The sequence below is a fragment of the Cupressus sempervirens genome, chromosome 3, assembly GCF_028749045.1.
Source record: "Cupressus sempervirens isolate cs-2001-9-10 chromosome 3, ASM2874904v1, whole genome shotgun sequence".
In the NCBI taxonomy this organism is placed as follows: domain Eukaryota; kingdom Viridiplantae; phylum Streptophyta; class Pinopsida; order Cupressales; family Cupressaceae; genus Cupressus; species Cupressus sempervirens.
In genome coordinates this window covers 630,649,967-630,672,306 of record NC_143120.1, presented here as the reverse complement: position 1 = coordinate 630,672,306, position 22,340 = coordinate 630,649,967, and the positions used below count along the sequence as shown (strand labels likewise).

Below are 22,340 nucleotides of genomic sequence, written 5' to 3'. Positions count from 1 at the left end.
TGTTGTTTATTGCCTTGATTGCCTTCAAGAAAGGCTCTCTGGTAAAATAGGGTCTGGTGTTGGAGTTTCTTCCTCCAAATTAATGTCTTTTTCTCTAGCTTCCTTCTCTTCTTTCTACTTTATCTTTTCCTTAGCTTTATCTATGGTTTCTTGGACCTCACTCAACAACTGTTCAAGTTGTGCCAATCTTTCTCTTAAAGACTTGTTGTCTTCTTCTTGAACTTCTACCTTTCTTTCTTGTTCTTCAACCTTATTGTCCAATTCAGCATTGGTTACCATTTTTTTGGAATCACTAGAGTCCCTAGGTGACTACATTCACCTTGCTTTGCACTTGCTTTGTCCCATGTCTTTGCAGGCTCTAATACCAATCTAATGGGGAGGCTTAGGATAGACTAACTAGTCCATGCTCTTGCCCCATAGTTAGGATCTAAGAGTTTTTTAGACACCTTTGATGGTCTCTAGGATTCCTTATTCACTCAAGGATCCCCTAACCTACCCAAACCTACCCACCAAGTCAAGAATTCCTACTTCTCAGCATTCCAAGGTTATTCCCAAGCAATCAACTCCCTAAAGGATTAATAAGGGTCATTTAGGGTTTCACACCTTTGAAAGTTCTAATATAGATTGTGAGGAGTTTTACATGTGTTTTATAACCTATTAAAGATGATCAAAGTGATAGCCAAGTTGGGTTGTTTCTTGATTGAGGAGTTTCTTCACAAATAGGCTACTAGAAGAGCCCCAATCAGGCCTCCATGTGGATTTCTAAGACTTTTATCACTTTCCCTTAAGGTTTCATCAAATATATTATTAATAAAAATTTCTCACAAGGACCAACCCTAAAGGATTTTTGGGTTCTTGAGCCACCAAAAAACCATACAACGATTATGCCAAAAACAAGGGTTTTTGAGGGTTTTATAGGGTTACCTACTATACTCACTTTTTTTCCACCTTTAAGAGCTTATGAAAACTTCTCCTTCACCACATATCACTTCTAAAACTCCTCTTGGATCCCTCTAAATGGCTTAGGTTAAAACCCATTCCTCTGCATTCTACAACTATTTTATTGTTGTCCTCTCCTAGCTAAATACTGTTGTATTCACCTAGGGCAAGCTCAAAATAAATGTTGCACATGCATCCAAGGGCCCTACACTTTTTAACAAACAAAATGGGGTCTAAATTTCAATATTCCAAGGTTTTGTGGCTTTCTCGTGGTGGAAACCAAAGATATAGCCCCTTTATTTACATATTATGCCAAAACTAGCAGAATTTAGCCTATATAGAAAGAATTAAATAAAACAATTGAAGAACTTGAATAAACCTAATCTAATGTATGAAAATGAAAGAAAAAATACTACAGAAAATGTTCCAGTGCACAAATATTACAAACACTTCTCTATTGCCTTCAAAAATCCACAAAAACTAGCAAATATCACTATTTTTTAATGCACAATCTGTTGTTCTGTACTTTGGTCATACAATAATATTCACTAACTCTTGGTTTAGGGTTTCTCATGAATTTTATAGTATTCTCCATGGGGCAAGTTCTTGGTTAGGGATTCTTGGTCTCTTGGTATGGTTAGCTTCTATTAATGAAAAAATTTCTTAGCAAATGAAAATTTTGCTTAGCAACTTTTAAAAATTGTTGACATCTTTTAAGAAACTTTTGTTGCCTAAAGAAACCTTTCTTCTAGGTGTATGCACCCTAAAATGGTCGCTTAGACTATGGGCCCCCATTATTCAATTTATCAATTTATCAAATTTCCTGAATCAATGGTGTGTATTATTTTATTAAATCAATTTAAATCAATTTCCTTGAAAAAATTCAATTATTCTATTTTTTTTAAGTTGATCATTTTATCCTAATTTTTATTTAATTAAAAGAAACTCTCCTCTTTTAATTAAATAAAATAAGTCCCCATTTAATTAAAAGAAAACATCTCTTTTAATTAAATAATTCATCCACATTTAATTAATTAAGAGAAAAACCCCTCTTTTAATTTAATTAAATATCTCCTATTTAATTAAAAGAACTTGCTCCCTTTTAATGAAATGAAAATCCCACTTAAATATCTCTTTTTAATGAAAAAGGAAATAAAATAAATTCTTTTATTTAATTTCTCTACACTTAAATGCACATATTTCTAAGTGGAACTTATCTTTCCACTTTCTTCTCAACCACTCCTCGTTTCTCATTGGTGGATCCTTATTTCACATGGATTATTATTTCTCCACCCTTGATTAAATCTTTTTCCTCTCAATCTAGATCATCCAATCTTCTTTATAAGGGAGAGCCCTCTCCTCATTTTGGAGACCCATGATTATGCTATTGTTATGCTGCAGGATTGGAGAGAAAATTTTGAAGGAGTTTTGAGTGCTAAAGCTTTTGTGGAGAACTTCTATCTTCTTGTCTCATTCTCTCTTGCACCCATGGCTTTCATCATGGGCTTTTATCATTGCATTTGCATATTAGTTTAGAGTCATATTTTCTTTCATAGATTAGATCTTGCTTTCATAGATTAGATCTTGCTTTGTTTTGCATTGTTATCATTTAGATTAGCTTGCATCTTCATTTTCATAAATATTTGATGATCATGGAGACTAGCACTCTTTCTTTTCCTCTTTGAATCTCTCATTTCATGGTGTACTTGCATGGGAATGAACTAGGTCAAACTGAAGGCCTCCATTGCAAACCCTTGCACTCCATGAATAGAGAGCTATGAGTCACCATTCGAGACCTCACTTTTGAGAAATATTGGATATAATGACCCATAGTAGTGTGCCCACATTTTAGGCATACATTTTTTATGCACTTCTATGAGTCATTATATCCAAGATTTCTCAAACTAAGGGTCTCCATTGCAAACCCTTGCACTCCATGAAAAGAGAACTATGAGTCACCATTCGAGTAGGGATCCTCATTTGAGCTCAGATGAAATCCACCTCCTTCTTGAATTTGAAAAGTGTTGTCACTCCAATAGATACATGGATGCTAACATTGTGACAAAAATGATTTAAAAAATGGATAAATCAGACACCTTTGCTAGGATCATGTGCAAGATCAAATCACAATATCCTTCTTCCAAATATTCCTTATCTTCCAAGTCTCACTATGATTCTTCTAAATATCATTCAAATTCTTCATCTTCTAAGTCTTATCATGATTCTTCTAAATATCCTTCACATTCTTCATCTTCTAAGTCTTATCATGATTCTTCTAAATATTGTTCAGATTCTTCATCTTCTAAGTCTTATCATGATTCTTTTAAATATCCTTCAGATTCTTCATCTTTTAAGTCTTATCATGATTCTTCTAAATATCATTCACATTCTTCATCTTCTAAGTCTTATCATGATTCTTCTAAATATTATTCTCATTCTTCATATTCCAAGTCTTATGATGATTCTTCTAAATATCAGTCATGTAGGTCTTCACCTACCTCTTCTTCATGATATCATTCTTCTTCTACTTCTACCAAGAGTCTTATTCCTCTTATTGAGATAGACCATAATGAACAACATGAAAAGTCTTGTGATATGCCTGTCTATAATGCCTATAGTGACAATGATTATGATGATGATGACTATTATATTCCTATGCATCCTAAAAGTCCTTCCAGTCCTATGTTTATGCTTAAAGGGGATGAGTCATAGAAAGATACTAATGAGAATTCATATGACTCAAATATTGAAAACAACATTGATAAATTTTGTGAACAATACCTAAATGATAAATCTGCATTTTTTGATGAAGAGAAAGCCTCAAAACAAAAACATGAAAAGCATCATGGATGCACGATAGGCTAGGTGGCAATGCTAGTTGATAAGCAATAGAACCAATCCTCTCAAGGATCTCAAAAGGTACAAAAAAATGTCACACCAACTTAGAGCATTTCCCATAATGGATGGGGCTCTTCCTTAGATGCACTCACAAAAACACCTTGTCACCAACAAAAAAGTGATGATTCGACCTATGGGCATCTACATACTTCTTCTGCCTATCTTGAGCAGTAGCCAAATGCTCCCTAATGTGAACAACCTATTGCTCCATATCTTGAAGCATTTTTGCACCCAAAAGAACTTGGTCCTCTAATCAATCCCAACTCAAAGGGGTATGATATGGTCTACCGTACAAGGCTTGAAAAGGTGGCATGCCAAGAGAATTATGATACATGTTGTTGTATGCAAACTCAACAAGGTATAAAAAGTCCTCCCACTTCATGTGCCTATCCATAACATACTTGTGAAGCATATCCTAGAAAACATGATTTACTCTCTCAGTCTAACAATTAGTCTCTAAGTAATAAGCCAAACTAAAATTGATTCAAGTGCCCAAAGCATCCTAGAGAGACATGCACAATGTAAAAGTAAACACTAGATCTCTATCTAAAATGATCCAATGAGGGATCCCATGTGAATGTACAATATCCTCCAAGAAAACATGTGCTATGAAAGAAGCTATGTAGGATGCTCTCATGGGTGAAAAATGTGCTACCTTAGACAATTTGTCCACTATCATGATATTAGGAGGTACTTATACAAGATGAGGATAGTAGCTCCATAAGCATCATCCATCATTTTGATTTGTAACCATCACAACCCTAAGATTATTGAATTATTCATTTAATTGTTTTAATCTCTATTGAACAAAGTAATTTAGTATCTAGTAAAAGAGCTAGGTGGCAGCACAAACAACCCTTTATTTGGGTGTGGGAAGAGCAAGTTGTGATAGCTACTATATGAATCTAGATTGTATATATAAAGAGAATAAATCATGATTATGAATCTAGATTGTATATATAAAGGGAATAAAATATGATTATTGAAATCTTAGTTTGTATAAATATTGAAATATGTGTTGTTATTTTGTAGGAAATGGAAAATTCTCAAGAAATGATGAAGGAAGTGGATGACCAGTCTCCAATTGAATAAGTGGCATTAATAGTACCCACCACTAATGATCCATCAATGCCTGTGTTTAACTTTTTGAGTGTGGGCACTAGGGATTTTATCTTATGCCATATTTTCATTCTTGAATCAATTTGTTGGTTATAGAGCACATCCCATCATCCTCACATCTGTGTCCACTTAGATTGTTCTTCTACTAGCTAGTTGTCTCATGGCAGCCACATTGCCCACAAAAATACTTCTTCCTGGAACAAAATTGCAATTTTCTCTCAATTCAAGGCCCTTTAATACTAAAGAACATATACTTATCACCACATTTGCAAGCATGGGAACTAGTGGATTTTATGCAACGAATATATTCACCATTGTTAAGGCCTTCTTTAATAAGGACATCAATTCTATAGTGGTATGGCTATTGGCCTTAACTACATAGGTATAAGGTCTATATATAAGTGTTATATTTGTTAATTTATTTATATTATTATCAAGATTCAATTGTATAGATAATTTTTATTATTTGATCATATGTGGCCAAATGTTGGGCTTTGGATGGACCAGGCTATTGAGAAAGTTATTGGTTGAATATGCTTACATGTGGTGACCATCAACTCTTATTCAAGTCTCATTATTTAGGTAGGTTCAAAAAGTCATCCATTTTTTTTGGATCAAGGTAAAATTATTTTTTACAGTGATACCATTTCTTTTGAAACCAACATTTATCCTTACACTTGCATCTAGTATGAAACAAGTTCCAAGTTCCTCCTTTGCCCAAGTTCATTCTCACTGATCAACATATCTCTTCTATTAACTAGGACTTTTTCCTTTTTAGAATATTCATAATGTGATGATTTGACATCTTCATCTAATGTGTGACCTTAAATTCTTCTATTTTTTCTTCCTTGAGATTGAGGACATTCATAAGGGTCTCGGAACATATCTATCATATTACACAATATAAACTAAGTCCAAAATTAAAACTATGCTAGAAATAGATAAAACTTTATAAACTCCGGCATCCTAAAGACCACAAACCAGCAGAAACTTAAAAACTAGTAGAAAAAGACCAAAAAAAATTAGAAACATAGACACTAACAGAAAACCAGAACTAAGCCAACTTCTTTGGAAGTTTGGCCCCCTAGTGGATCTCTATTACCTCCAGATCCTTCTTAGCATTCTTTGACATAGTAGTTACTTTGTTCTTGTTCAATTTTCCCTTTGTCCATTCTTGAATACCACAAACTAGAAAAAAAATAAGTTTGAAAAAAATAACTCAATTTTTTATTATTTAACCCTTTTAGCCTAAAAACCAAACTTTCATATATGATCTTTAAGCAGTACAAAAAAAAATCATCAATTTATTTTTCCTTTGGATTGTGTGAATGATAGAATACTAATGCATTTATTAGCAATGGTGGTGTAGGGCACTTCATGAAGAAAAGAAGAGGCCAAAAGGATGACTGACAAGGTTGCAATTCTTCATCATAGTGTTAACATGTAGTTTTGCATATTACTTTATACCTGCTTTCCTTTTCCCCACCATATATTTCATGTCGATAACTTGCTAGATATGGAAAAACTCTATGATAGCACAACAAATTGGGTTAGGAAATTATGGGCTTGGGATTGGAACCTTTGCCCTTGATTGGGAAACTATTATAGGCTTTTTAGGTAGTCCATTGACTACTCCATGGTTTTCCATAGCCAAATTTTCAATTGGTTTTGTCCACGTTGTCTACATCATCCTCCCAATCACATACTGAACTAATGTTTATGATGCCCAAAAATTCCCAACTACTCCTTCTCATGTTTTCTTAGACAAAGGCTAGAGATTTCACATTCGATAAGGATGCCTACAATCTCAACTTGAGCAGATTCTTTTCTCTCACTTATGGAATGAGCTTTGCCACTCTTGTTGCTACTGTCTCCCATGTCTTCCTCTTTCACGGAAAGTAAGCACATCTATTTACTATCTTTCTTTATTTTTTCTTCTAGGTAAGTTCATACCATTTGTTTTATATTAATGTAAGAGATTTTCTTTGTATTAATATTTGGGATTGCATTTCATGATGGTCTATATCAATGTATCTTATTACACTTTTTAATTTATCATTTCTTATTTCAAATGTAAAAGATATATTTTGGATCATTGTTCATTGTCTATCATTTCGAACTTCAATGATTTTAATTTAAAAAAAATTGCATCAATGTTCTGAGATCACACTCTACTTCATCAATTTTATGCAACAGTGTTCTAAGATCATGCTCTGTTTCATCACTTCCCACTACATGTAAAATATTTTTAATCTCTTGAATCACATTCTATGATTTTTTATTAGGCTAATGAAGGATTTCCTCGTAAATCACCGATTTATGATCACAAACATTGATGCAAAACAAATATTATATGGTTGAAATCACAAATAATATGAGCACAAAAGTTATTTTGCATAGGACTTTAACTCTTGTTTATAAAATTTTGATTTGAGAAAAATACATAGAGTTTCTTAGATGATTAATTTGATTCTATATTAATCCATATTCTATTAGAAAATGATATTGTAAATTTAAAGCTAAACAAAATAGGACTTAGAAGATCTTATTTATTCTTTAGAAGCCTTTTCCTATATAGTTATATTGTAATCATTATAATCCTATGTCCAAGGACATTTCGTAGTAGGCTAAATCATTTTTCATTATCTATCATTTGGGACTTCAATGATAAAAAGATTTTTTTTGCATCAATGTTTTGAAACCACATTCTGCTTCATCACTCTAACTTCATGTAAAAGATTTATTTTACATCAATCTTTTGAATTACATTCTATGATCTTTTATTAAGCTAATAAAGGAGTTCCTCATAAATCACCTATGATCACAAACATTGAAACAAAAAAAATATTATACAGTTGAACTCACAAATAATATGGGCACAAAACTTATTTAGCATAGGAATTTAATAGCTTTTACTTTTGTTTCTATAAAATTTTGGTTTGAGCAAAATACATAGAGTTTCTTAGATGACTAATTTGATTCCATAGTAATTCATATTCTATCAGAAAATGAGATTGTAAATTTAAACCTAAACAAATTAGGACTTAGAAGATCTTGTTTATTCTTTAGGAACCTTTTTTGACATAGTTATATTGTAATTTTTATGTTTAGAGACATTTGGCAGCAGGCTAAATCAGCAATGATAGATCAACGAGTTGATGTGTACACCAGATTAATGAAGGCCAACTACAAGTCTGTTCCACAGTACTGGTTTCTCATCTTGTTATCAGTGGCTATGGCATTAGCATTGGTAGCTTGTGAGAGTTACAATGATGATCTACAGCTAAAATATTGGGGATTTCTTCTTGCCTTGGGGATAGCTTGTGTATTCACTCTACCTATTGGTATCATTTAAGTAGTTACAAATTAGGTATTAATATGAAATTCTATTTTGATTTTGTACAATATGCTTATTTTAAGTTTTCACTTGTTTAGATATTTTATCTTAAAGCCTTTTATCTTTTCTAGTAGAATACAATTATTAATATGATATTATACAAGAGAGATTTTATCTTCGTACTTTAGATAGCTCATCTTAAAGTATATTAGCTTTTCTAATAGGTGAAGCTTGAAGTATATTTATTTCAGCTGAATTTACCTATACAAATTAATTATAATTAAACAAATAAAACTTATAGTAGTTAATATTAGTGTAACTTATTGGGGTAGTTTGGACATTGGGAAAAAATAATGATAAATAGTTATTTAAGTGTAGCAATGCAATTCCTTCGGTTTTTTTTATAAGGTAGAGGTTTTTTTATTTTATTATTTTTTATTATTATTTTCTGAGATTAACTAATATTACGTGTTAAGATCAAATAGACTTAAATTCAAAACCTCTCAAATGACAGGCTCACAATGTATCATTGTATTGTAGGCTCTTGTCTATATAATTCATTTTGTTTTGATGCATAATAAAATGCTTAATTTAATTAGCATCTTACTAAAATTTGTATTTTAGTATCAAATTGTTCAATTAAAATAAATATAAAATTTATTTCATTTGTAGAATTTTTCTTTCCAATATTTGAAATTTAAATTTTTATCTCCTTTCTACTTATTCTTATTTTCAAATGAAATTTGAATCTTAAATTTTATATTTTAATTTCTAATGAATTTTAGTTTAACAATTATTTTTCTTATTTAATTTATGCTCACAACAACCTAGATTGAATTGGATAATGGAATACATCATTGGATATCTATATCTAGGAAGACCAGTGGCCAATGTGGCATTCAAAACATATGGGTACATCATCATGGCTCAAGCTCGTTCATTTCTTCAAGACTTTAAGGTGGGACATTACATGAAAATACCACCACACTCTATGTTTATTGTTCAATTTGGTACCCCACTCCTCTTATATAACCTTTTCAAAATCATAAATATGTGTTAAAAAAATAATACAACTTCTAAAAGAAACTTTAAGAAAGAATCCATATTTTTATTAAGTGTGTAGGGTTTCCTTTTTATTTCAACACTGGTATAAAATAAAATAAAAATTTATTCTAGATTACAAGTATTTTTCATTATAGTATAAATATATATTTTTTAATTGGATCCTTTTTTTCACAAATTTTCACCCTTCATCCAATATAATTCTCTTCAATACTTACTTAAAGTAAAATAAGCATTCAAATGTCTATCCTATATAATGCATAATTTTGTACGAGGTTCATATCCATGGAGTTATGTTTTAAAAAAATGAGGATGCTATAACGATTTTTGCATTGAAAATATAATATATTTAATTGGTTTTATAGGTGACAGGTACTTTAGTTGCAACTTGTGTTTACATTGGAACAAATTGGTGGTTACTATACTCAATAAAGGACATTTTTCATCCAAAGTTATTGCCCACAGGGAGTCCATGGACATGTTCAAGTGATACAGTTTTCTATAATGCATTAGTTATATGGGGACTAATTGGCCCACAAAAGATTTTTGGCAATCTTGGTTTGTACAAAAATCAAAATTGGTGGTTCTTGGTGGGTATATTTGCACTTGTACTTATTTGGTTTTTCTCAAAGATGTATCCTAAGAAAAAATGGATTCAATAGATATACATGCCTATAATTAATTCAAGTCATCTAATAAGTAGAGGTTTTACAAGGAGAGTTAATTTAAAATACTATTGGATTGTGAATTTTAATTTAAAATAATATTAGATACACTCAACACAATTTCCTAAGGACCCTTTAGAATCTATTAATGCGGGATAAATCTTACTCAAATGTAGAGCCTAAACAAAACATTATAATTACCAGTGTAAGAATTAAGGTTGGGAATATCTTTGAGTATGGCTAAAAGGTCATTATATAAATCAAAAAATATGTGGATACTATGAAACTTTTCTAGGATACATGAATATGTAGCGGTGAAAAGGAGCTAAGTTAATTAGTTTTATATTAGAGTAAAAATTATATGAAGGGGAGTGGAGTCTACTAAAAAGCAAGTTGAATATGTAATGAAGAGGAGATTACTAAGGGAAAGTCAGAGTGTCAATAATATTAATATTATACTATAAAGTTACTAGTTCTAAATTACTTATAGTGATATATTATCCTTCTACACCTTTGTTCGCTAAAGTATGAGCCTCTCTATTTCCTTCTCTATAGATGTGGTCCGTTTTAGTTTCTTGAAATTTGTCAAGAATTTTGATGGCATCTTCCACTTTGAAATTTACAGTCCAATTAGGTGTGTTTCTTTTTCTTAAAACATTGAGTACAAATTGGGAGTCTCCTTCTATACATAGCTTATTAATACCCACATCCACACTTAGTTTTGGACCTTCCTTCAGAGCTTCTAAGTCAGTTAACTTGTTACAGGTTTTGCCTATGGATTTGGCTCTTTTAGTAAGATAATTTCCTTCATCATTCATGATAATACATCCTATGTTAGCTTCCCCAGGGTTACCCAATGAAGCACCATCAAAATTTAATTTGAACCATCCCCTAGGAGGTGGTACCCATTTACATGAGGCTCTAGCAATCTTGTAAGCTTTAGAACAATACATATAGTAGGTATGATTAAATTTTGCCAATTACTCCTCATCTCAACATCCCAATTGGTGAAGCAACCTTCTTCCATGTAATAATTTCTTAAATTAATATTTATAGTTTTTATAATGGGTGTTTCAACTTTATTTAATAAAGAGTATATATCCATACTTGAATTAGTGAATATTCTCCTATTCCTTTCTTTCCAAATTTCCCAAAGGATGATCGATGGGGCTATTCTCCAAATTTTTCTATATACTTTGGATCCATTGCTAGGGAAACTCTTAAGTAGGTTCCAAAGGTTATCAAGAAGATTCTATTGCCAATTTAATTTGTTACAAATCCATTTCCAACCATGAGTAGCATAGAGACATTCATATAGCAAATGTCCAACTATTTTAGATTCCTTTTTGCATAATGTACATCTGAATGGATTTTCAAAGCTTAATTATGTGAGTATAACTATTTTTAAAATTGTATCTTACATTGTTGCCCAAAGGAAAATACCTACCTTGGGAAGACATAAGGATTCCAACACAAATCTAGGGGGGATCTTTGTCTTTTCCCTTCTTTAAGAATTTATGATGAACTCATAATCTTTCTTTACACTATATTTTCCATTTTTCACACCCACGGCACCCCCCCACCCCATGATGCCCCCCACCCCTAATTCAATATATCTTTCCTTTCTTTGTGATTTTCATTTTTGTTTTGCAAAAGAAAAAAAAAATCAAAAATTGATTGCTCTTAATGAGTTAAGCATGTGTTAGTTACTTTCTTCCATTGACATCCTTCTTATTGTTCCTCTTTATAATCTTTTACATTAGAGCCCCATGCTTGGGTGAGAGTATGTTTGATATTAATGGGTAAGTTTGGTTTTTCTAGAGAGGGGAGCCCATCCCATTAGTCCTCCCAAAACAGGATGTCTTGGCCATTTCCTAAATCCTAGATTGTACTATTTAGAATGAAATCTAAATTTTTTGCATCATAAATTCCCAAACTTATTTCATTAGGTGGGTTTTTAGTACAAAAAAGAGTTAGAGGATCCAAATTTTTAAGGTATTTATGATATAATATTTTATCCCATTTTCTATCAAATTCATGGAGCATCCTCTAAAATAGCTTGGCTCCTAAAGCCCTATTTTGCCAACTTAAATTTTTAATACCTAATCCACCAAACTCTCTAGGTTTACATATTTGTTCCCACTTGATCAAGGCCAATTTATTTTTTTCTTTTGTTCCTTGCCAAAAAAAAAAGATTCCTTAACTTTTGGTATACATGTTTTTTAACCCCTTTGGGTAGAGGTAGGCAAGACATTTGGTATGTAGGAATAGCTCATAGTACAACTTTGATCATTGTGAATCTACCTACCATGTTTAAGTAGTTACCTTTCTAGTTTTATATTTTAATGTTAATTTTACCACCCATAAGGCTCCAAGTTTTTCTTTCTTTTACCCCTTTTTCAATATGTAGACCTAGATATTTACATTGGAACTCCCCCTTTTTTATAACCCATAATATTGTAGATGTTTCTTTCCAAAAGCAAATATGTATAAAGGAAAAAGATCTTAGATATTTTTGAATTGACTTCTTGAACTGAGGCCTTCATATAGATGTAAATAAAAAATTTAAACTAATGTGCTTCTTCTATAGAGCTTTCTCCTAGTAAGATCATGTCATTTTCAAATTATTGATGAGTGATGTTTGCCACATCATTAGTTACCTTAACACCTTTAATTCTTCCTTACTCTTGTGTTTTTTTATAGCCCTACCAAAGGCTTCAACCATGATTATGGAAAGAAATGGGGATATAGGATTTCCTTTTCTTATGCCCCATGAAATGTTAAAGTACCCTTTCGGTGTACCATTGATGAGTAAGGATATCTTTGGGGTTGTGATATAATTAAAAACTAAATTAACCCATTGATTTGAAAAACCAAAGGCTCTCAAGATTTTACATAGAAATCTCCAATCCACCTTGTCATGTGCTTTGCAAATATCTAACTTCATCAGCATGCTTGGTTTCTTGTTGGTCTGAGTTGAGTGAATCATCCCTTGGATAATAGTTATTCCATCATAGATAGATATGTTGGGGGAAAGACTATTTTTTCTTCTAAGATTAATTTATGAATAATCTTTTTGAGTCATATTACCATAGCATTTGATAGGATTTTATAGATAGTGTTACATAATGTTATTGGTCTATAATCTCCTAGAGAGTACAAGTCTATTTTTTAGGGTTTCAGAGATAAGAAGGTGTTATTAATCTCTATTAGTAATGATCCTAAGTTTATTTTTGCTTCTATGGCCTCCCATAAATTGTTTCCTAAAATATCCATCATTTTTGAAAAAAGAATCTCTAAAATCCATCAAGTCTCGGTGACTTGTCAGGGCTGAGGGAGAAGAGATCTTCTTTAATATCTTCGATAGAAAATTTTTAATTGAGATATTTGTTATCTTCATTAGTTAATATCCTAGGAATTGATCTTAGCATTTTTTTGTGTGCTTCAAGATTTGAATATTCATGGTTCCATAAGGTATCTGAGTAATGCTTAACAAAGATTTCAGCTATTTGGTTAGTGTTGTCAATTACTAGTCCATCATTGTCCTTTATTTTGGTGATTTTTTTTATGTTATGTGTTGGAAATGATTGCAAGGATCATGAATGAAGAATAATGGAACTAGTAAAGAATGTTTTCAATCATTATTTTGTCACTGACGTCAAACTTGCTACCTGTAGGAATGACAATTGCTTAAGTGATCCAAGTACTATCAATTGGCTGATTGACAGGAGACAATCAATAAGATGTAACTAGAGCACCTAGAGAAAGGTTGAATTTATGATGTTCCAAAGAAGTATAAGGATCAGCTAAGCCATTGATGAAATAGTGTATTGATGAAATACTCTAAGACATAGAGAATGGACACACTAAGACACATCAAAGATGTAAGTTTTAACTAAGTTATTAGAGAGAGCTGAGCAAGCTAGTTAGAGCTGAGCAGATTCATAGTTGAAGCCAAGCAAGTTCAACTTCAGTGTGTGCTGAGAAAACCTTCAGGTGCTAAGTAACAGAGGAATTTTTAGGTGCCAAGTAACTCAAGAAAAGACTTCAAGTGACAAGCATCAAAAAAAAAGGTAATGGGTGTCGAGCATCAATAAATGCAATAGAAGCCGAGTAACACAAAAGGAGTCAAGCATAGTAAACCAATGATGTCGAGTTGCTACATTATTTGTTAAGTCAAAGATTAGCTAGATCAGTAATGATAAGTTTGTTAGATTGAATTTTTTGAAATTAGTTAGATGATAAGGATGATGAGTCGATGTCATAGAATTTTATGTAAACCATGCAAACCAATTCAAGGTGAATGCTGGTGGACTTATCATGAAGTTTTTAGAAGAAGCAATTTAAAGGGAAAACAATATCATTTTCTCAAGATCAAATTAATATTTGAGCGAGAAATGAAGGAAAAAAATTATTTATAAAGAGCTACAGGTCAGAGATCAAAGAAGAGTGAGAGGGAGTTGGTCATAAGTGTGATCATGCAAAGAAGCCAAGAGAAGGCTAGAGTGAAGTGTCAAGAAGAGGACACAGTGAGGAGTAAGAATAGAACATTAGGACTCTAAGTTGATCAAGTGACCATAAGATTGCATTGGCATAATGAGTAGAAGAACTAAAGGAGATAGATCTTGAAGGGTGAATAAGCTGTCAACACTGCAAGGGAGAAAAGCCAAGCAAAGAAAGGAACTGAAGAATGATCTAAAATCTGCAAGGTTAGGGTTGCAATCTTTATCAGGTCAAAGCCCTTCTAATACTCTCTTACCATTGTATTAGATATTGAAATCCTACATCTCTAGGTTAGCTTAATAGCTAGGTGGATAAGCCTCATGAAAAGGATAGAAGATCCCCAAGAGAAGGATAAGAGATCCTTAGGAGAAGGATAGGAGATCCTTAGAGAGGGATAAAAGATTCTTTTGAGAAAGTGACTATAAATCCCATGGACTTGGGTGAGCCTAACAGCTCTATGTAAATCCTTTAATAGGGTGACATTCTATGTTGAATGTTCTTAAGTCCTTTAATAGGGCACACTCCTAACAAGGTGTAGAAATCCTTTAACAAGGTCACATCTAACAATGTGTAAAGCCTTTAACAGAGCAGGCTTTTAATAGGAAAAACCATCAAAAGTGGTTGAAATCAATTGCACAGTTATTTTTTGGGTGTCATTCCCACTCCAGTTATACCTTCTTATTTTTGGAGGGTTTCTAGTTCATCAAAATCCTTTGTGTTATGTGGTGATGCATGATTACTTTTCATGATTGTTTAATGTTTAATTGAATGCATGATAAGAAAGAAAAAAGGATAGTACTTTCGATTCACCTATGTATTATTAGAAATTTTTATTGGACATTATTGGACCTTGAATAACTGATTCACCCCCCTCTCAGTTATTCTAAAGAATTCTAACATTATGTCTATTCAAAGTGCTTGCATGAAAATAAAATGTATTTTTGTCTCCTTCATCTAACCATGTTTCTCTCAAAATCTATTTCCACTAAATTTCTTCCTTAGTTAAGATTATTTCTTTTTTATGTAATAATTCTTTCTCTTTCATAAATTTTTCATTATCCATTCCATTCTATATAATTTCTTTATTTAGTTTTTCTATTTCTTCTTCATTAACTAAATTTTTTATAAATATATTATTGAAGTGTTCATTATTCCATTTTATTATTTTCTCTTTAAGTGCTTTTAATTTTTTCATAAAGAAGAATATTTTGGAGCCTTCAAATTCCTCTTATGTCCATCATTTCTTAACACTTCCTAAAAACTTATTGTCTAGAAACTACATTTTTTACATTTAAAGGGGTTTCTCGTGGGCTTTTGTTACTCTATGATTTCTAGTTGAATAGGATAGTGGTTTGATCCTGCATATGGTAAAATCAATGTATACATAATATGATTAAAGGAGTTGAGATGACCTTTGAAAATAAATCTATCAAGTATTTCAACAATATTGCAAAATCTTTTCCTTCTATTATTCCAAGTATAGACTCATTTGTATGTAGGTAGATCTAGAAATATAATCCTAGAAAACCATTCTTTGAAGTCTACAATCAGAAAATCAATTCATGGTAGACTTCAAAGACATCTATTTTGTCAAGATGAGTGATTCTAATTCCATATCTTTGAAAACAATTTTTTTGTTGTTTGGTGTTTGCCATAATTTATAGTGCTTCTTCTTAATTTCCTTAGTTCTATTTCTTTTGGCACTTCTGATCTCTTATGTATTTTATATTGATTTATCATTAAAGGTTGGGTTATTTTCTAGAGAGATTAAATCTATCTTCTTTTCTATACTTTCTACCCTTTCCTTTCCTTTTTCAATGTCTTTGATTGGTAAGGATTTTTTTTTTCTTATCTATTTTTCCTCCTTCTACCTTAGGATAATTTTCCAAAGTGGGTGAGTTTAATTATTCACTTCTGACTCTATTGACTTGGTTTTTATCTAGGATCTTAGTTATAACCTCGTAATGGTTTCTTTCATAGCTTATAGGAAGATGAGCTTTTCTTGATTCTGAATTATAGTAGTTGTTATTTTCCATATTGTGTCATGTACATTGGTGGAAGAGCACCTATGCTAACTCCTAGTCCTAGTTCTATATTTTGATTTTTGGCTGGTAATGACTTTAACCAAGTTATTTTTTTGTGTTTGGACCTTAGAAGATCATGTGTATTTTCTCCTAGATGGATTTGACAAGGCTCAATCCATTCTAGTTATTTTTTAGTTTTTTTTTGTTTCTTATGTTTAGGTTGTTAGGAAGTAATATTAGGGTTATGGGTTTTATACCTTAGAATTCTAAGAAAAGGTTGATTTTAATTTTGATTCATCCTTTATGGTGTTTTTATGTCTTTTTCCATAGGTTGGAGGTCATATATGTTCATTTGATGCAAAGTTGGGAAAGATGTCAAAAAGTTGTTAATTAGGTGAAATTGGTCAAAAACATGTGATTTGATGCTATGAAGGATAAATCATGCTGAGACATCCTAAAGAGACCATAGTAGGCCTATTTGGAAGTTTCCAAGGGTTATATGTCAAAGTTTCTACGAGATGCAAAAACTTGTCAATAACTTTGAAATTGTTGCTTGACAATATTTGACAAGAATTTTTAGGAGAATGAGGTTGATGGTTAGGATAAATATCTAGAACCTCTAGAAGAACCTATAAGACCACTAAGGAGACCCATTTGAAGGGTTGGAAGTTGTAATAAGTGGACTTGAATGTGGAAAATGATGGTTTTGTTCGTTTAGAATTAACAAGTTTTACCTTAATGGATTGAAGGGCTCTTGTTTGTATTGGATCTTTAAAGTTCATGTTCTTATAGTACTTTTTGTTTCATTTTTAAAGTTGATAGAAGTTCATTTGGTTGTAGTTTGAAAATATTTTATTTTTGGGTAGTATGTTATTTTGTTTTGGCAATTCTTGTGAGAATGGCTCCCCCACGAACCCTAGCCATGGAATCATCATGGCCTTGAGGTTGATGTAAGTGGCATGCTTTTATATTATACCTAGAAAAGGAGAGGCTTGTACAAACTAGTTTTCCATTTTTCAAGTGATGCCCTAGGCAAGCTTTCAATGCATGGCTAGGTGATCTTAGTGCTTACAAGATGATTTAAATGGATTGAACATGTTAGATAGTTCAATCTAAGAATTTTATAAGGAGGAGGGATGTATTATGGAATTACATGTGAAAGGATAAGTTTCCAAGACAAGTTTTGTTATGTATTTCATTAGACCCTAGTAAGTGCTAATGAAAATTGCTTGAAACCCTTATTTTTAGGCATAAAAATAGAAAAGGAGTGTATAGATAGGTTGGCGACCTAAGACCCACAAAATATTGAAGTATTCCCAAAAGGGTTTCATATTTGAAGTTACTTTTCCACCTTTTTAAGGGAAATTTGGAGTTAAAGCCCAAAAACCAAGTTTGGAGACCTAATTCTACTAGGTATAATTAGGATAGTTTGGTCAAGTTTGAAGGAATCAATAAGGAGACCTATGGATTTTGAGTCCAAAAGGATAGAGGATGTCTAAAACCCCTAAATTTACATACCTCACTCCAAGGTGAAGGAAAAATGACCATTCTTGATAGAATTATGTGTTTGAAGAGCAAGTGGGAATGTCTCTAAGATGAAGCAAGTTGCAAAACATTGGTGTAACTAGATAGGGAAGATTGGAGGATAAGATAGAAACCCACTTGAGGTTAGGGTGATCAAAGGTAAACCCTAGTAGTCTTGAAGAGAAGCCTAGGTGGGTCCTTAGTGATGAAAGTGCTAGAAACAATCCAATTTACATCACATGTCTTGTTCACGTCTAGGATGACAACCTTATTTTTTGTGCATTGTAATCACACTCGATCTCTTTTTCCTTATTAAAGTTTCCCTCCTTTGCATTGTTCTTTATTGTTGGCCTTTCTTCCTACGCCTCTATTTTTCCAAGCACATTATTTTCTTGAATGATTATGATTTTCCTAGATTCTTTTAATGCCTCTTTCTCCATGTTTTTCATCTTTATAGATTTTATTTGTATATTTTGATTATTTTGAACGATTTCTAGATGTTTCTTTGTGCGCTTCCTCCCAAAGGATGATTTGGTCTCCTATAAAATTATGAATTAATAAAAAATCATTAGTGAGCTACTTGTATTTTCTAAGATTCTCACTTATATCTTCAATGAAGAGATTTTTTTTTATGCATTGCTACATTCTTTTATTTCCTCCTCATGTTTACTATTCATTAATCTAATCCTATCTTACATTTTTTTTATTAATTTTTCATCTTGTTTTGTTTCCACTATTTCTTTTTCACTTGGCTATTCTCTACATGTTCAAACTGGTTGTATACCCTTCCCTACAAATTATCTTCCTCTTCAACTATCCCTCCTTCCTATTTGTTCTCTGTCTCTCTTCTTATGAGACTTTTAAACAGTAAATTCTTACAAGTTTCTGAGGCATCTATGTTTCCCTTGAATCGATTTAAATATTTTCCTTTGTTGATCAGGTTGGAGAATATCTTATTCATCTTGGAATACCTATGTGTTGACAAATACTCTATCTCCTTTATTTGGTTTTTAGTTAGAATTGATATCTTATTTAAATGTATCCTTTAAATTTTGAATATCATAAGTCATAATAAGACCTATTTGTAATGATTCTAATTTAATTTTCAATTTTATTCGTCAGGTTCATTTTGATTAATAGTTTAATTTATTTCTTGTCATTAATGTTTATATCTACTCCTAATAATGCCCCTAGAGAAAGGCCTATCCTTTCCAAAATTTGATTGTGTAGAATTTCTATAGGAAGATCCTTAAAAACTATCCAAGTTGGGAAATTCAAAAGACTAGTTGATTGTTCATTAATGTTTGGCCTCTAGGGAAAGAAATTAATAAAGTAACCTTTGTAAAAACATAAAGATGAAGAGATAATTTCCTTTCTAGATAATTCCATATGACAATGAATCTAGACTAAAAAGAAGATAAAGAAAGAAAAGTTACCATATCCTAATTGAAAGATTTGAGTCAATGTCCTAGATTATGGCTTCATGGGTTTGACAATATTTCCATCATCCTTGCTGATTTTATTACAGATAATAATAATTTTACTATAATATTCTTACAAAGGTTAATATTGAGAGCCCTAGAGGAATCCTTATTAGCCAGGGCATCATTTTTGGAAAGGTTACCTTGCCCTCCATTCAAGCTAGGCACATTTGCAGCTTATAATGCATACTTAGTTTTGAAGAAGTGTGCCCTATTGAAATCTTGTTTACTTCTCTCTTTGATTTCCCATTTTTCATGGTTTTGATTGTTTTTTTCTAATTTATTTTTCCTTAGAATTATTTTCCATCCCTCCTCTTTTGTTGATTAGTGTCATGTCTTTTTACTTATATATTTCTCCTTTGAATTACTACCACCTTGCTTTCCTATGGATTTTCATTCTTCCTTAATTTTATTAGTTTTATTGTCATGGAGGGCAACCAATATAGCAAAGCTATTTTTGCAGTGAATGTGGAGGCCTTCATTTTAATATTTTGGTCTGATCCAGTTTGAGAAAAAATTTCAAGGTACGTAGATTTAGGGTTTCACTCTGCCTTGTTCGCCATTTTTGGTAAGTTTGGATGTAGAGCCATTATAATTAATTAATGACATTATTCATTGATTATTAATAAGAATTTATAGAAGAAAAAATGGATTAAAGAAAACTTTAGGTCTAGCCCTACAATCTGAAATATTAGTTACATGATTTAATCGACCCTTGACTAGTCATTAATTTACATATCTAAATTTTTATACATATTTTACAAGTCCATACCCCTATTATATGGGGTGAAAACATATATTACATTATTGAATCCTTATTATAGATAATTAAAACTTTGGACCAATGCTAATTATAACAAACATTAAGAATAATAGATATAATAATAATATTGTTGTGCTCACTAAAAAATTAGAATCCTCTCAAAGCACTTGCTATGTGTTTCCTTGGCTAGACCATTATCTATCCCCTATGTCTTAGTCTATATAGTCATATCAAACAAACAAACTTCTACTACAATTTATTTTTTCACCTTGTTTTATTGTTAGCTTAATCATGAGTAACATTTTTAAATATGATACATTAAAACCTTAATCTAAGGATAATACCATTTCCTTTTGTTGGAATTTACAAGTGGGATGAATACTTCTGAGATGGGGGTGGGGGTGAATCAGAAATACCAATATTTAAGCTATAAAACTTTTAACTGGAATCAATACATGAATGAAACATTTCTAATTAACATGAAAGAAAAGGCATGCATGAATATAGAAAACACAATATTTGATCACCCTGAAACCCTCCAAAATGAGAAGGTAAAACTAGGGTGGGGATGACACTCACAACTTATCACTGTAGAAATATGTAACTTGTCAAGGTCACAAAGTTTGACCATCATCAATGGTCTTCCCTATTAAAGGCTCCAACACCCTATTAATGGTGTACCTATCTAAAGGATTTACAAACACTCACTTGGAATGTCACCCTATTAAAGGATTTACAAAATGGCTATTAAATCAACCTATGTTCATAGGATTTTCATTCTCCTAATATAATGGCTAGAAAGTATAGTGGAATGTATTGACCTGATAACTTGCAATCATTAATTGTTGATTTTAGATTGATGTTCAATCCATTCTGATCTAATCCTCATTGATCTGATATGATTCTATTTAAAGTGTTGATACTCTATTCTGTTAACTAATACTACAATGCTATCCTTCTTTTAAGTCTCTTCACCCCTTTCACTTCCTTCAAACTTCACTAGTATTCTATCCTTGCATGCATTCTCTTTTTGTATACTCTCTTATATATTCTCATACCTTTTTTGAATTATGGGGTTTTAACCTCCTTAAAAAGGTTTTGTGACTTAGGGTTAGGTATGAATCTACAATTGAGATTCATCCATTTTTCCCACTCAAATATTTCTATTTTTCTGATTGGTTACATGTTGATTTCATAGGGAATTAAAAAAAATTATCTTATCTTTTAATCCTTCAAGATTCATCATATGTTGGCTCAAAAATGAGGGCACAAACTCTTTTGCTTATTCTATGTTACTCAGAACTTACTAATTACTAATGCTCAGCACATATAGAAATTTTGTCTTGCTCAGAATCTATAGAAATTCTGTCTTCCTCAGCACATTTAGTTTACTCAGCACATATATTAGCTCAGCATCTATTAGTCACTTGGTAGTTGAAACTTGCTTGGCATCTGAATGACTTAGCACTTGTTGAATTTATGGTTCAACAAAGACTGTAACTCCGCATCTATATTGTACTTGGCATTATCTAAGAAAATTTGTTAAGTGTGTTAACACTCAATTGTCAAAACTAATCTTAGACCAACAATCTCCCCCTTTGACATGAGTGTAAAAAAACTTAACTATACATGATGAATCTAATCTTTTTTAGCATAATATACTTTTTTTTTTGGCATGTATACAAAATTTCAAAAATTGTTCAAAATTTTGTCAAGATACCTCAAAATTTGTAACTCCCCCTGAGTTGATGTGCCATTGTTGTATCCACAACTTCTCATATTGGATTTGTCTCATGTTAATTTTTATACTCTCTATCTCTACCTTTCCATTCTTTCTCTATCTACTCTATTCTATATGTCATGTTTTAGTTTTACTCCCCCTTTCACTCATCTTCCCTTGTAGTTATAATTTCCTTTTGGCTTATCTATTTCTCTTCTTAAAAATTTATCTCCTTATCTCCCCCTTAGTTTTATCTCCCCCTTTTTATTATAATTATCTTCCCCTTTTTTGATACTTCTGTCAAA

The 22,340-nt window shown here is 31.7% G+C and overlaps 1 pseudogene; it reads left to right on the top strand.

Moving 5' to 3' along the window:
- The first annotated feature begins 4,872 nt into the window (after positions 1–4,872).
- Positions 4,873–22,340, top strand: part of LOC149568262 (oligopeptide transporter 1-like) — a 38,643-nt pseudogene continuing 21,175 nt past the window's right edge.